Source organism: Erythrolamprus reginae, chromosome 1 (genome assembly GCF_031021105.1).
Source record: "Erythrolamprus reginae isolate rEryReg1 chromosome 1, rEryReg1.hap1, whole genome shotgun sequence".
Lineage (NCBI taxonomy): Eukaryota > Metazoa > Chordata > Lepidosauria > Squamata > Dipsadidae > Erythrolamprus > Erythrolamprus reginae.
The window spans coordinates 9,205,035-9,219,133 of NC_091950.1; the positions used below are offsets into that span (position 1 = coordinate 9,205,035).

Consider the following 14,099-nt stretch of genomic DNA (forward strand, 5'->3'; position numbering starts at 1 on the left):
AGACCCCATCTCATTTCAGACATGTGATTCTCCCAATCTCTTCTTAAAAACTTCCAGTCATGAAGCGTCCATAACCTCTGGTGGCAAGTTGTTCCACTGGTTCATTGTCCTCACTCTCAGCAAGTCTCTTCTTAGTTCTAGGTTGCTCCTCTCCTTGATTAGTTTCCACCCATTGTTTCTTGGTTTGGAGAATTGCTTGACTCCCTCTTCTTTGGGGCAATCACTGAAATTTTGGAAAGACTGCTATGACGTCACCCCCAATCCTTCTTTCCATTGATCTACACCTACCCTATTCCATTAACTCCTCTATCTATTTTAGCCTCCTGACCAGTGCTAAACACTGCTAAAGTTCATATGAAGAACGGTTGCAGGAACTGGGCAAGGCTAGTTGAATGAAAAGGACGGGCGGTAGGAAAAGCAAGTAGAATGCTTGGCTGCATAGCTAGAGGTATAAAAAGCAGGAAGAGGGAGATTATGATCCCGCTACATAAGAGCGCTGGTGAGACCCCATTTGGAATACTGTGTTCAGTTCTGGAGACCTCACCTACAAAAAGATATTGACAAAATTGAACGGGTCCAAAGACGGGCTGCAAGAATGGTGGAAGGTCTTAAGCATAAAACGTATCAGGAAAGACTTAATGAACTCAATCTGTATAGTCTGGAGGACAGAAGGGAAAGGGGGGAAATGATTGAAACATTTAAATATGTTAAAGGGTTAAATAGGGTCCAGGAGGGAAGTGTTTTTAATAGGAAAGTGAACACAAGAACAAGGGGACACAATCTGAAGTTAGTTGGGGGAAATATCAAAAGCAACGTGAGAAAATATTACTTTACTAAAAGAGTAGTAGATCCTTGGAACAAACTTCCAGCAGACGTGGTTGGTAAATCCACAATAACTGAATGTAAACATGCGTGGGATAAACATATATCCATCCTAAGATAAAGTACAAAAAATAGTATAAGGGCAGACTAGATGGATCATGAGGTCTTTTTCTGCCGTCAGTCTTCTATGTTTCTAAGGACCAGGGGAGACAGGATAGCAGTCTTCCAATATCTCAGGGGTTGCCACAAAGAAGGGGGAGTCAACTTATTCTCCAAAGCCCCCTGAGGGTAAAACAAGAAGCAATGGGTGGAAACTAAACAAGGAGAGAAGCAATTTAGAACTAAGGAGAATTTTTCTGAGAGTAAGAACAATTAACCACTGGAACAGCATGCCTCCAGAAGTTGTGAATGCTCCAATACTGAAAGCTTTCATTTATTTATTTATTTTTATTTGTTTGTTTTGTCAAGTACGCGTTGGTGCTATACAAAGATATAACAATGTCTATATACATGATACTACGTAGTAAGAGAGAGACATTAGGACAGGGGACGGAAGGCACACTAGTTGACCTTTATTGACCTCTTAGGAATCGGGAGAGGTCAACAGTGGATAGTCTAGGGCTAAGGGTTTTGGGGGTTAGGTGAGGATACTACAGAGTCAGGTAATGAGTTCCAGGCATCAACTACTTGGTTACTAAAGTCGTAATTCCTGCAGTCGAGTTTAGAGCGCTTTACTTTAAGTTTGTACCTGTTGTGTGCTCGTGTGTTGTTGTGGTTGAAGCTGAAGTAATCGTTAACAGGAAGGATGTTGTAGCAGATGATTTTATGGGCTATGCTTCTTTTAAGAACATCTTTTAAGAAGACGTTGGATAGCCATCTGACTGAAGTGGTGTAGGGTTTCCTGCCTAAGCAGAGGGGGTTGGACTTGAAGACCTCCAAGATCCCTTCCAACACTATTATTCTATTAAGGGGTCACCACAAAGAAGAGAGCATCAATCTATTCTCCAAAGTTCTTGAAGAAGAAGCAGTTGGATGGAAACGGATCAAGAAGAGAAGCAACCTAGAACTTAAAAGGAGGAATTTCCTGATGGCGAGGACAATTAAACCAGTGTAACAGCTTGCCACCAGAAGTTGAGAAGCAACCTGGAACCAAGGAGGAAAATTTACTGACGGTGAGGACAATTAAACCAGTGGAACAGCTTGCTACTAGAAGTTGTGAATGCTCCAACGCTGGAAGTTTTCTTTTTGCTTTTTAAAGGAGGTTTTGGAAGGAGAACACCACCCCCACCCCACCCCTGTAGCAGAATCTCAGGAGGAAGATTCTGGTTCTGGTGGCCTTAGGAGGCCTCCGCCATGCCGAAGGAAAATGGAAGGGTGGGGTTGGGGAGGGGGGAGCTCTTAACAATCACTCTTTGAGCTGACTCCTCCACTCCCAGCTTGCATGCCAAGGAAAAGCAGGGTGGGGAGAGGGCTCCAGTACAAATTTGCATGTTCCCCACCCACCCTTCCTCTTTCTCTCTCCATCTCCGTCTCTCTTCCTCTCTCTTCCTCTGTCTCTTTCTGTCTTTCTTTCCCTCTCCTTGTCTCTTTCTCTCTCTATGTCTCTTTTTCTCTCCCTACGTCTCTTTCTCTCTCCTTCTATCTTTGTCTCTGTCTCTCTCTCTCTCTCCCTGTCTCTTTTTCTCTCTCCCTCCATTTTTCTTTTTCTCTTTCTGTCTCTTTCCATGTATCTTTCTGTCTTTGTCTTTCTCTCCCCCTTTCTTTCTTTCTGTCTTTCTCCCTCTCCCTCCCCTTTTCTCCCTCTTTCTCTCCGTCTTTCTCTTTCTTTCTGTCTTCTTTCTCACCTCCCCCCTTTTCCTCTCTCCCTCCCTTTCTCTTTCCTTCTCTCCCTCTATCTTTGTCTTTCTTTCTCTCTCTCTGTCCCCTCTTTCTCTTTCCTTCTCTCTCTCTCTCTCTCTCTCTTTCTGTGTGTCTGTCTTTCTCTCTCCCTCCATTTTTTCTTTTTCTTTCTGTGTCTTTCTGTCTTTATCTTTCTCTCCTCCTTTCTGCCTTTCTCTCTTTCTCTCCCTCTGTCTTTCTGTCTGTGTGTCTCTCTCTCTCCCTCTATATTTGTCTTTCTCTCTCTCCCTTTCTGTCTCTCTCTCCCTCTTTCTTTCTTTCTGTTTCCTCTCCCTTTTTCCTTCTCTTTTTCTTTCTGTGTCTATGTCTTTCTCTCTCCCTCTTTCTGTCTCTCTCTCCCACTTTCTTTCTCTATCTTCTCTTTCTCTGTCTTCTTTTTCTCTCCCTCTCCTTCTGTCTTTCTCTCTTCCTCTCCTCTTTCTCTCTGGGTCTCTCTTTCTTTCTCTGTCTTTCTGTCTCTCTCTCCCCCCCCCCCTCTCTGTGTCTTTCCTTCTCTTTCCCTGTCTCTCCCCTCCCTCTGAAATCCATGGAGTGGGCAACCCGTGCCTTCTTTCTCAACCTCTCCAGCTCTCCAGGGCTTAATGGGAAAGAGGACCCCACCCAACTCCCCTCCCACCGAAGCCCCGCCAGGCAGACAAGACCGAGCACATTCAGCCCTGCTCACCACCGCCTCCTCCTCCTCCTCCTCTTCCCTGGGCTCACCTGTCCCTTCCCAGAAGAGGCTCCCTTCCACCTTGCACAAACAGGAGGCAAAGATCCCCACGTTGCTCACCTTGAGTCCTCCCAAGGCTTTGCACCACACCTTTCCTCTCTCTCTCTCTCTCTCTCCCAAAAAATAAATAAATATCTGTTTTTTTCAGTTTAATTGCTCTCCGAGTACGTAAAGGTTTAAGGTGTTTACTTGCTTATTCAGGTAGAGAATTATAGGTTGGTTTTATTTGCCCCCCCTAAAAAAAAAGCCACTACCACTTATTTATTTTATTTATTTATTATTTGGATTTGTATGCCGCCCCCTCTCCGAAGACACACAAAAGCACAAAAGTCTTCAAACATAGCAACTTTAAGACTTTGTGGACTTCAACTCCCAGGATTCTCCAGCCAGCTATACTGGCTGGAGAATTCTGGGAGTTGAAGTCCACAAAGTCTTAAAGTTACCAAGTTTGAAGACTTCTGGATTATGTCAATGATTTGCCGGTTAGTCTACGGAGAGGGGCAGCATACAAATCTAATAAATAAATAATAATTCTGGAACGTGGTCGAAAGGGCCCAACAGCAATTCGACTTTGAGAAGAAATTTTTTAAAACCCTCGATACTGGTTTATATACCTGTAACAACCCATTCAGACAGCCTCCCTGTTGCCGAAGGACCCAAACCAACATTCCTGGCTAACTTCACAATGCACTGGCTGCAATCATACAACGGGGGAATTGCTTCACAAAAAGTGCAGAAAAGAGCAACTATGATGAAAAAATGGCTGCAGGATTTTTAAAACTTCAATTGTTTAATTGTATATAAATATTTAAAAGTCCTTATTCAGGCAGAGAATTGAGTTGGCTTTATTTTTATTTTTTCCCTAAAAGGCCACTACTACAGAGTTTCTCAGCCCCTGGCAACTTTCAGATGTATGGACTTCAACTCCCAGAATTCTCCTGCTAGTATAATTGGCTGGGGCATTCTGGGAGTTGATGTCCATGCATCTGGACATTGAGAAACACCGAACTACTACTTAGCACAGAGGTACCCAAACTTGGCAACTTTAAAGACTTGTGGGTTTCAACCCCTGGAATTTTCTAGCCAGAATAGCTGGCTGGAGAATTCTGGGTGTTGAAGTCCACAAAGTCTTAAAGTTGCCAAGTTTGGGGACCTCTGACTTAGCATGTCATCAACGTCAAGATCTCAGAGGGTTTAAGAACCTAGATAGATGGATGGGGGGCATTTAAGCTTCCCGACAGACAGGTAAATCATTTTCTTGCTCTTTTGTAGGGTGTAAAGCTAACCTAGTAGGATAAATTGCTCAGAGAGGGGTGACAAATAAATCAAAGAAAGGAAGGAAGGAAGAAAGAAAGGAAGGAAGGAAGGAAGGAAGGAAGGAAGGAAGGAAGTGTTGTGGTTAGCTCTGGCCCAGCTCCTGCCCCAAGGACTGTGGATGTGGGGGAGACATCCACATGCTGCAGGCCTGTTTTGCTCCCGGTGGAATCTGCTGATGAAGGCTCCTCTGACCAAGAAGACATGAGTGACAGGGAGGAGGAGAGTGTGGCAGACAGCTCAGAAGGAGATCAATTATCTCTCTCCTCCTTGGATTCAGAACAAGAGTTAATGATGAGGAGAGCATGCATAGGCAGCAACAACTGAGAGATTATTATCAAAGAAAATGAGGCCACCTGTGGTTGGGTGGGGCTGTGGTCATTAGTGAGGCTGCTATAAATAGCAGCCTGTGGGTTTGGCCATTGTGGAGGATTATCTGATTGTTGTGTTTCGTGCCTGCTTTGCTGACTTTGACCTTTGTGTGCTGATTTTTCCCCGCTTTGAAACTAAACCAGGGCAAAGTGTGTTTCACTTTGTAGAAGAAGGACTGTGAATTGCCTCACAGCTGCAAGCTAAGTATCACAGAACTGATAAGGGACTTGTACAAATTACCAGTTTGTTTGGAGACCAGTGCTCTTTGCTGTACCAAAAGAGAGCTTGGTTTAAGCGAATTTTCATTATAAAGAACATTGTTTTGCATTTTCAAACGTGTGTGTGTGAAATTTGTACCTGTGAATTTTTGGGAGGATTCTACCAGAGAGCCCGACAGAACGGAAAGAAAGGAAAGGAAGGAAAGGAAGGAAAGGAAGGAAGGAAGGAAGATCCAACATGGCCCTTAGAAAGCCCAAGAGACCTTTACCACTGGTGGTAGCAGTCCTCAACTTATGACGGGTTGTTGAATGACCATTCAGAAACACAGTGGCACTAAAAAAAAGCATTTTTCAGACTTACGACTGTTGCAACCTCAAGGGATCAAAATTCAGCTTGGCAAGTGACTCAACAACCGCGTTACTAACTTTAAAAACTGCAGGGATTCACTTAACAACGGTGGCAGGAAAGGTTGTTAAAAACGGGGCGAAACTCAACTTCCCAAGTGTCTCACTTAGGGAGAGAAACTTTGGGGTCAATTGCGGTCGTATGTCCGAGGACTCCCTCTGCTCGCCAATATTTCAAAGGGGAGAAAACAAGTGTTTGACTCAAGCATCAAGGTTTGATGCAAGAGACGCAAGACTGTAAAACCCCCTTCAATCTTTTCCAACCCCACCCACGACACTAACTTCTCCAATTGCTGGACCCACTGTTTCTTCAAGTTTCTTCTCCTCCTTCTCCTAAGTGCTTGTAGTGCAAAAGAGAGAAAGAGAAAAAAAGAGAAAGTAAAAGAAAGGAGAGAGACAGAGAAGAGAGTAAAAGAAAAGAGATAGAGAGAAAAGAGAGAGAAGGGTAGAGAGAGAGAGAGGGAGTGGAGAAAAAAGTAAAAGAGAGAAAGAGAAAAAAAGGGGAAAGGGAATGGAAGAAAAGGGAAGGAGAGAGAGAAAGGAGAAAAAGAGAGGGCAAGTAAGAAAAGAGAGAATAGTGAGAGAGGAGAGAGAGAAAGAGAAGGGGAAGGGGAAAGGAAAGGCAAGAAGAGGCAAGGAGAGAAAGGAAAAAGAGAGAGAAAATGAAAGAGAAAAGGAAAGGGAAAGGGAAAGGGAAGAAGAGAAAGAAGGGATAAAAAGAGAGAAAAAATGAGAGAGGAGAGAGAGAAAGAAAGAAAGGGGGAAAGAAGAAAAGGGAAGGGAAGGAGAAAAAAATGAGAGAGAAAAAAGAGAAAGAGAAAGAAAGAAAGAAAGGGGAAAGGAGAGGAAAGAAAAGGCCACACACTCCCAATCAGTTCCACTCCATCCTCCTCTTACTTCAAATTCACTTTTATTTCACACTGATTCTTGTATTAAATCAATTCTGGATTGATTACAAGCCAAAATTAAAAAATTCCCAATTCCAACAAGGATCGGAAAAAGAATTCCAACCAGCCATTCAAGCTAAGATACAATACAGGTAGCCCTCAGCTTAGAACCATTCATTTTGTGACAACTGCGCTAAAAAAAAGTGACTTACAACTGTTTTTCACACTTACGACCGGATCAAAATTCAGACGCTTGTCAACTGGCTCATATTTCTGATGGTTGCAGCGTCCTGGGGTTACATGACCCCTCACTTAACCACCGAGTTGCTAACTTATACGATTCACTTAACAACCGTGGCAAGAAAATGCGACAAAAACTCAGTTAAAACAGGTTAGAAATGGAGATCTTGGACACAATTGTGGTTGTGAAGGCGAGGATTTCCTGTGAATTCTGCTGACGGCATGGACCAATCAGAAACCCAGCTCACAGAGGGCCCAAACCCGTAACTTAGCTTAATCGTGGCTTGCTGAATAAAACCCCCATCCTGAAAATGCTGGGCTCCTTAAACAGGCCAAGTTCAAACCAAACCAATGCACTGTCAATGCACTTAAACCAGTTCTCAGCTCGTCCTGCTTTTCAGAAGGTGATTCTTTATTTTAGGGCAAGGAAGATAGTTGCACGGCCGTTATTCTTCCGAGCTGAAAAGCCCCAGATTTGGTGTCTCCATCCGAGCTTTGGAAATCCCCCGATGAAAACCCCAGATGAAAACCATCATTTCAAGCCACTTCACAGTCATTTCAAACCATTATGACATCCAGGCAAGCCCCCGAATGGTGTGAAACAGACGGGCCCAGATGTTCTTCTGAACTTCTCCACAAATAACACCAGCATCCTTGCTTCCCTGTATCCATTGGACCTCTCCAAAATGTGTGTTCTGTGTGTATACACACACACACAATGTGTACCTTTTCTAGCCCCTTCCCCTTCCTATGAGTATGATTCTAAAGAGGGCTACTTAGTCACTAAGGTAGACGCAGAATTCAGCTGTGACAATGGTGCCCATATTACTGCCCAATTTATGGCAGAATATTTCATGCCCATATAGGCCTTACCAGCCATCTGCATACATTGTTAGTCATCTACTAACTTCGTCAGAGTATTAAAAGTGTGTATGTGTGTACATACACACACATATACACAGTCTCCCTTCATTTTCATTATCAGCAAAAATTACACACACACATATAGCTATATATTTTTGCTGATAAGTGAAAAGGGAGCCTAGTGTAGATCTATTTCGACCTTGTTATGGTCTCATCAGCCAGTCATAGCCTTACTGGGATTTGAACCTGTAAGGGTGCTGCATGCAAGGCAGGATATTAACCTCTATGTTACAGGCTCGCCTCTGTATCCCAGTAAAGGGTATGTCTGGCTGATGAGACCATAACAAGGTCAAAATAGATCTATACTAGGCTCCCTTCCTTTTCACTTATCAGTAAAAATATGTAACCATGCAAAATTATAATTGTCGACTATAAAAAATGTATCTGCCTTGGAATGGACCCTTTGTGGGGCCAAGAGGCAAAAGGAAGGCAGAGTTGCTTCCCCCTATATTTGGGAATACCAGGGTGATTACGACAGAAAATCAACCATGTATGTATGTATGTATGTATGTAGATAATATAGAGAGATAATAGATATACAGATGGATGGATGGATAGATAAGATAGGTAGGTAGGTAGATAGATAGATTAGATAGAAAGATAGATAGATAGATAGATAGATAGATAGATAGATAGATAGATAGATAGATAGATAGATAGATAGATAGATCCTGACCTTTTGGCTATCCTGAGATCAATCAGAAATTAGAAATCAAATGTAAATCGTGTACTGCTTCTACTTTAAAGGCAAGTAATTTTTTTCTCCCTCAATTTATATATTATGTGCAGGTGGGGGGGGGTGCCTAATGTATCTTCACAACCTTATTGAGTTCCAGTTTCTTGGTCACCTGGGGAAAATTCATCGCCCACCTTTGCAATAAGGAATTCTTGAAGTTGTGCTTTCCTTTCCCCTCAGTGGACCTTACAAAAGAGCCTTTGAGGAAAAAAAGCACCATAAAAAAACAGAGGCAGCAGGAGGCAGCAGGGCCAAAATTGATTCAATTCAATGTCCTTTCTCAGGGAGTAGAGAGGGATCGAGGTTTCGGGTTGCGCAGCCTTCTTTGAATCCAGGAAGTCCTCGACTTACAACCATTCATTTTAGTGACTGGTCAAAGTTCCAACAGGCAGTGGAAAAAAATGACTTATGTTTCCCCCACTTAGGATAGTTGCAGCATCCCCATGGGCATCGGACTCACATTTATGACGATTGCAATGTCCCGGGTGGGTCACGTGATTTGCAACCTTCTGACAAGCAAAATCGATGGGGAAGCCAGATTCACAACCGTGTGACCAACAGTAACAATCACACTGATTCACCTTCACAACTGCGACAAACAAGGTCGGGAAACGGGGGCAGAACTCACAACCGATTAGGTCCCACAGAGTGGGCCTTCTCCGGGTCCCGTCAACTAAACAATGTCGGTTGGCGGGCCCCAGGAGAAGAGCCTTCTCTGTGGTGGCCCCGACTCTCTGGAACCAGCTCCCCCCAGAGATTAGAACTGCCCCTACCCTCCTTGTCTTTCGCAAACTCCTTAAAACCCACCTTTGTCGTCAGGCATGAGGGAACTACTTAGATATCTCCCCCGGGTCTATATAATTTATGTATGGTATGTTTGTAGGTATGTCTGCTTAAAAATGGTTTTTTTTAACTATTTTAAATTTTAAATTGTAAATTATTAGATTCGTCAGAAACTGTTTTTATTGTGTTGTGAGCCGCCCTAAGTCTACGGAGAGGGGCGGCATACAAATCTAATAAGTAAATAAATAAATAAACCGTCTTGCTTAGCGGCATAAATTTCTGGACTCCATTGCAGTCTTAAGTCAAGGGCCTTCTGTAGTTTCTGCTGGAAAAACCTGGATTTGTTTATAAACCCTCGCCGTCTTTTAAGCAATTTTGCCACAGGCCTGTTCCCACCCCTCCCTCTTTTGTCTTTCACATCCCACAACTGCTCTTGTTGTAGCCTCCCTCAGCAGTGTACTCTCTACATATGCTCTCCACACCTGATAAAAGTTCACAGATCAGAGTCCACTCTGCCATAAAACAGCTTCATCTTTAAACAATACTTTCCCTTTTCCTCCTGCAAATTAACTTCCCTTTCTGCCTCTCCAAACTCTTCCCCCTAGCCATCACCCTTGGTTGGAAAATGGCAAAGAGGAGCCCGGATCTGAGGTCCGAATTCAAATCCCATCCATAACGTCTCTGCTCCCCACGTCTAAAACCTGCTACTCGGCGGAGATCCCAAAAGAAAAATAAAGTTATCCAAGCTTCCCAAGAAGATGGATTATTATTATTACTATTACTATTATTATTATTATTATTATTATTATTATTATTATTATTATTATTATTAGCACTTAAAATTACTTCTTCGGTCCAAAATAAACCTGTTTCTCTCCTGCAAGTTGGAAAACCACTAGTTTGGGAAGAACTTTGTTTTGGCATCTCGGCTGCGTTTTTTTGCAGGTGCCAACCAGGGAAATGCAGATAAAAAGTAGCGTCATTCGTTTAACAACACCCTGCAGTTTAGTGACCTTTCAAACAGGCCTGGGGAAAAAAATGACATGACATTTTCACAATGGTCATGTCATTTTTGCAATGGTCCTAAGCTTTTCACAACTTAGGACCATTGTGGCACCCTGGTTTCGCGATCACAATTCAGCCATGCTTGGTAACCGACGCATCTTTATGATGGTTGCTTGTGTGACCTCTTGAAAAGCAAAGTCGACGCCGGATCCACTTTCCAACCATGTTGCTAACTGAACATCCGCAATGGATTCAGTCCGTCGCAAGGTCATCAACGAGAAACCAAAACTCGCAGCTGCCTCGCTTAGCCACGGCAAATTTGAAGCTCTGTCATGGACGTAAGCCCAGGACTACCTGTAAAACCTTGGTAGCTTAACACACACACAAACCCACGGGAGATCAGGGCAGAACGGGCTTGTCATATGGACTACAAAACCCCTGGCGCCAGTCTCAACCCACCGAATCAGGGCTTCGTCCCACACTGCAGAAGTGTCGTGACGAGGCTGGCAGTGGAGGTAATTTATTTGTTTGTTTATAAACACATTTGGTACACTGTGTTCAGTTCTGGAGACCTCACCTACAAAAAGATATTGATCAAACTGAACAGGTCCAAAGACGGGTTACAAAAATGTTGGAAGGTCTTAAGCATAAAACCTCTCAGGAAAAACTTAACGAACTCAATCTGTATAGTCTGGAGGACAGAAGGGAAAGGGGGGACATGATCGAAACATTTAAATTTGTTAAAGGGTTAAATAAGGTTCAGGAGGGAAGTGTTTTTAACAGGAAAGTGAACCCAAGAACAAGTGGGCACAGCCTGAGTTTATTTGGGGGAAAGATCAGAAGCAACGTGAGAAAATATTATTTTAGAGTAGTAGATGCTTGGAACAAACTTCCAGCAGACATGGTTGGTAAATCCACATTTAAATATGCCTGGGATAAATATATATCCCTCCTAAGGTAAAATACGGGAAATAGTATAAGGGCAGACTAGATGGATCATGAGGTCTTTTTCTGCTGTCAGTTTTCTATGTTGTTATGTTTTGTGAAGTAGGTATTGGTGGTGTACAAAGATATAATAATATTTATATACCTCTTCTTTCAAGGGCTGGGAAGGAAGGCCCGAAGCCTGCAAGGACTCCAAGCCGGGCACTTCCTGGTTGGCCACCTGGTTGCTTACCTGTCCTGCAGGTGCCTACAACCTGCGTCATTTGAAGGAGGCTAAGCCTCGTCCAGCCAGGGAGGGCAGCCAAGGGGGAAGAGCCAAGGCAGGTTTCTGGGGGACCAAACGGGGTCCTCCATGAGCCTGGCAAATCCCACCCTCCACAGGCGCCTCACCCCCTTTGCTTTTGCACCCCTAAAAAAGTTTGGACCCAAATTTTGGGTGACTGTATTATCCCTCAGGAATTTTCCACTATTTGTCTTTCATCTCCATCCACCCTAACTGGAGGACGACCCAGCCGGCCTCCCCTGCCCTTGGGAGGCACCTAAAATTAAGTCCGGGGCCCCCGCTTGGGCTTCGAGCTAGGCCTCACATCCCCGGCCTCGCCTAGCCGGCGCGTCCGGGGACCCCACCTCTTCCCCCCGGGGGAAGGGGTTGACGTGGGTCCCGCTCCGGCGCCTTCCCTTCCTCATCTCCCTCCTCCTGCCCCCTTCTCCACGGCCGCCATTGGCCGGAGAGGAAGGGGAGAGAGAGAGGGGGGAAAAAGATGCAGGCGCGCTCGCCATTGGCCGCCGGCAGCGCTTGTCAACACGCCTCCCGCGGCAGGCCTCCCCGTTCGCGGGGCAGGTCGGGAGCCGTAGTCGCCGGCCCGCTTTGCACCTGCAGGCCGAAAGGGCCGTGGAGACTACAACTCCCAAGCAGCCCTCTCCCCTCTCTCGCTCTCTCCTCTCCTGCTCTCTCTCCCCTCCAGGGCTTTGCAAGCCCCCTCCCTTAAAAAAACCCCTACATATCCTGCCCCCCCCCGCAGCCAGTAACAACGTAGGCACGCAAGCGCGGTATACTTTGCAAGGGGGGTCGGCCAAGGCAAAAAAAAAAGAGAGAGCGAGAGCGAGCAAGGCCAAGCGAGGAGGGGGCGGAAAGTTCTGCCCCGCTTCCCTTCCCTTGGCCGCCTCCCCCGCGCTCGCCCAAAGAAGGGGGCAACCCGGGACAAGCCAAACCCCCCGGATCTCCCCCCTCCCCGCGCGCTCTCCCTCCCCCCTTGCATCGATCACTTTCCCTTTTTAATTAATAATCATGATCGTTTGCAAGCCGCTCGCTTTCCCTTCCAAATGCAAGCCCGCCCCCCACCGCCAGTTTCCCCCCCTGCTCCTTCCTACTTTGCCCCCCCCAACCCCCCTCCCCATGCAACCCCCCCTCCTCGGTTTCCCCTGCTCCTTCTCCCTTTGACCCCCCCATGCCTCGATCCAACCCTCCCATGCAACCCCCCCACTCCTCGCCTACTCCTTCCCCTTGGCGCCCCCCCACCCCACGCCTCGATCCAACCCCCCCTCAAAATATGCACCCCGCCTGGGGCCACTTAGGGACATTCGGGCTAAATCCCCCGCCCGCTTCTTCCTCCCCCTCCTTTGCAAAGTCCCCTCCCCGTATCGAAAGCCTCCCCCCGCGCGCTCCTCGCCCCCTTCCCTCCCTCCTCCCCCCACGCAGGTTGATCCGGAACGACAGCAAGGAAAAGTTGAGATCGCTGCGCCCCCCAAAGTCGCCCCGCAAGGACTTTGGGGGTGCAAAGCCCCCCCTTCTTCTTTCCAACCAATCAGCATTCAAGACCCCCCTCCCCAAAAAGTCCTCCCTCCCCCCCCAGTGGAAATTTCCCACCCACCCGTCAATCCCCCAGCCGGGCTTGCTCGCTTCGTGGCCTCCTTACCCTTCGTGGTCCGCGGGGGTCTCTCTCTGTCGGGCGTCGCGGGCGGGGAGGGGGGAGAGGAGGGGAAGGGGGTGGACGGGCAGCGGCGGCGGGCAGCCCCAGGCGCGTCCGGCCTCCCGCTCTCGCTCGCTCTCTCCCCGGCTGGCTGGGCTGGCTCGTTGCCTCCGCTCGCCTGCCTGCCTCCAACAGTAGATGCAAAGCCCCGTATGATGCCGTGAACTCCCTTCCTGGTTTGCTCTCCGGGCGGAAAAAAAAAAAAGAGAAAGAACCAGGGGTCCCTCCCTTCTCTTAAAGGTGCAGCCGACGCCGAGCGCTCGCAGGGGGGGGGGGCAAAAAAATTACAAAAAAATTAAAAGGAGGAGAGGGGGGAAAATTCCTGCCGGGTTTTTTTTGCAGAGGGAAGAGGGGGGCGGGTGGGCATGGATCCCATGCAAAAGGAGAGAGATCCCCCCCTCCAAAAAAAGGGGGAGACCCCCCCCACCCGCCCCCGCAAGGATTAAAAAAAAAAACACCCTCGGGGGGTCCCCGGATTTCCCCCCCCTTTTTTTCTTTGCAAAGCCGGCCGCTTGCTGCCACGTCTCCGCCGTTGGGTGCCAAGGGCGCACACACACAAATACGCGCGCCGCCTGGCCAGGGGGCTCGCTGGACTTCTCTTGTCGGCCCCGGCCCCGCCTCGCCTCCCCTGCGATCGGAGGGGACCCTGCCCTGCCCTTCCCCAAAGGAGGCGAGGCGAGGCCGGGTTATCTCAAGCCTGACAGGCCGGGCAGGCTGTGCCCGAGAGAGAGACGCTTCTCCTCTTTTTTGCACGGCCGGCCGCGGGCTTTTTTTGCACGCGCGTTTTGGGCACACGCGCGGCGCCACGGAGCGCGCGGGGAGGAAAGGACGCGCGGGAGGGGATGATGGGGAAGGGTGGCTTTGGGG

At 47.0% G+C, this 14,099-nt stretch overlaps 1 protein-coding gene across 1 annotated transcript in view; it reads right to left on the minus strand.

Annotated features, from left to right (window-relative positions):
- The window catches only part of ZBTB7A (zinc finger and BTB domain containing 7A), an 88,477-nt gene extending 74,843 nt beyond the window's left edge, over nucleotides 1-13,634 (minus strand). Inside the window, exon 1 of the mRNA XM_070744032.1 lies at nucleotides 13,179-13,634. The gene's annotated coding sequence lies outside the window, so the exon portion shown is untranslated. The remainder of the gene's footprint in view (nucleotides 1-13,178) is intronic.
- Between the last annotated feature and the right edge of the window lie 465 nt (nucleotides 13,635-14,099).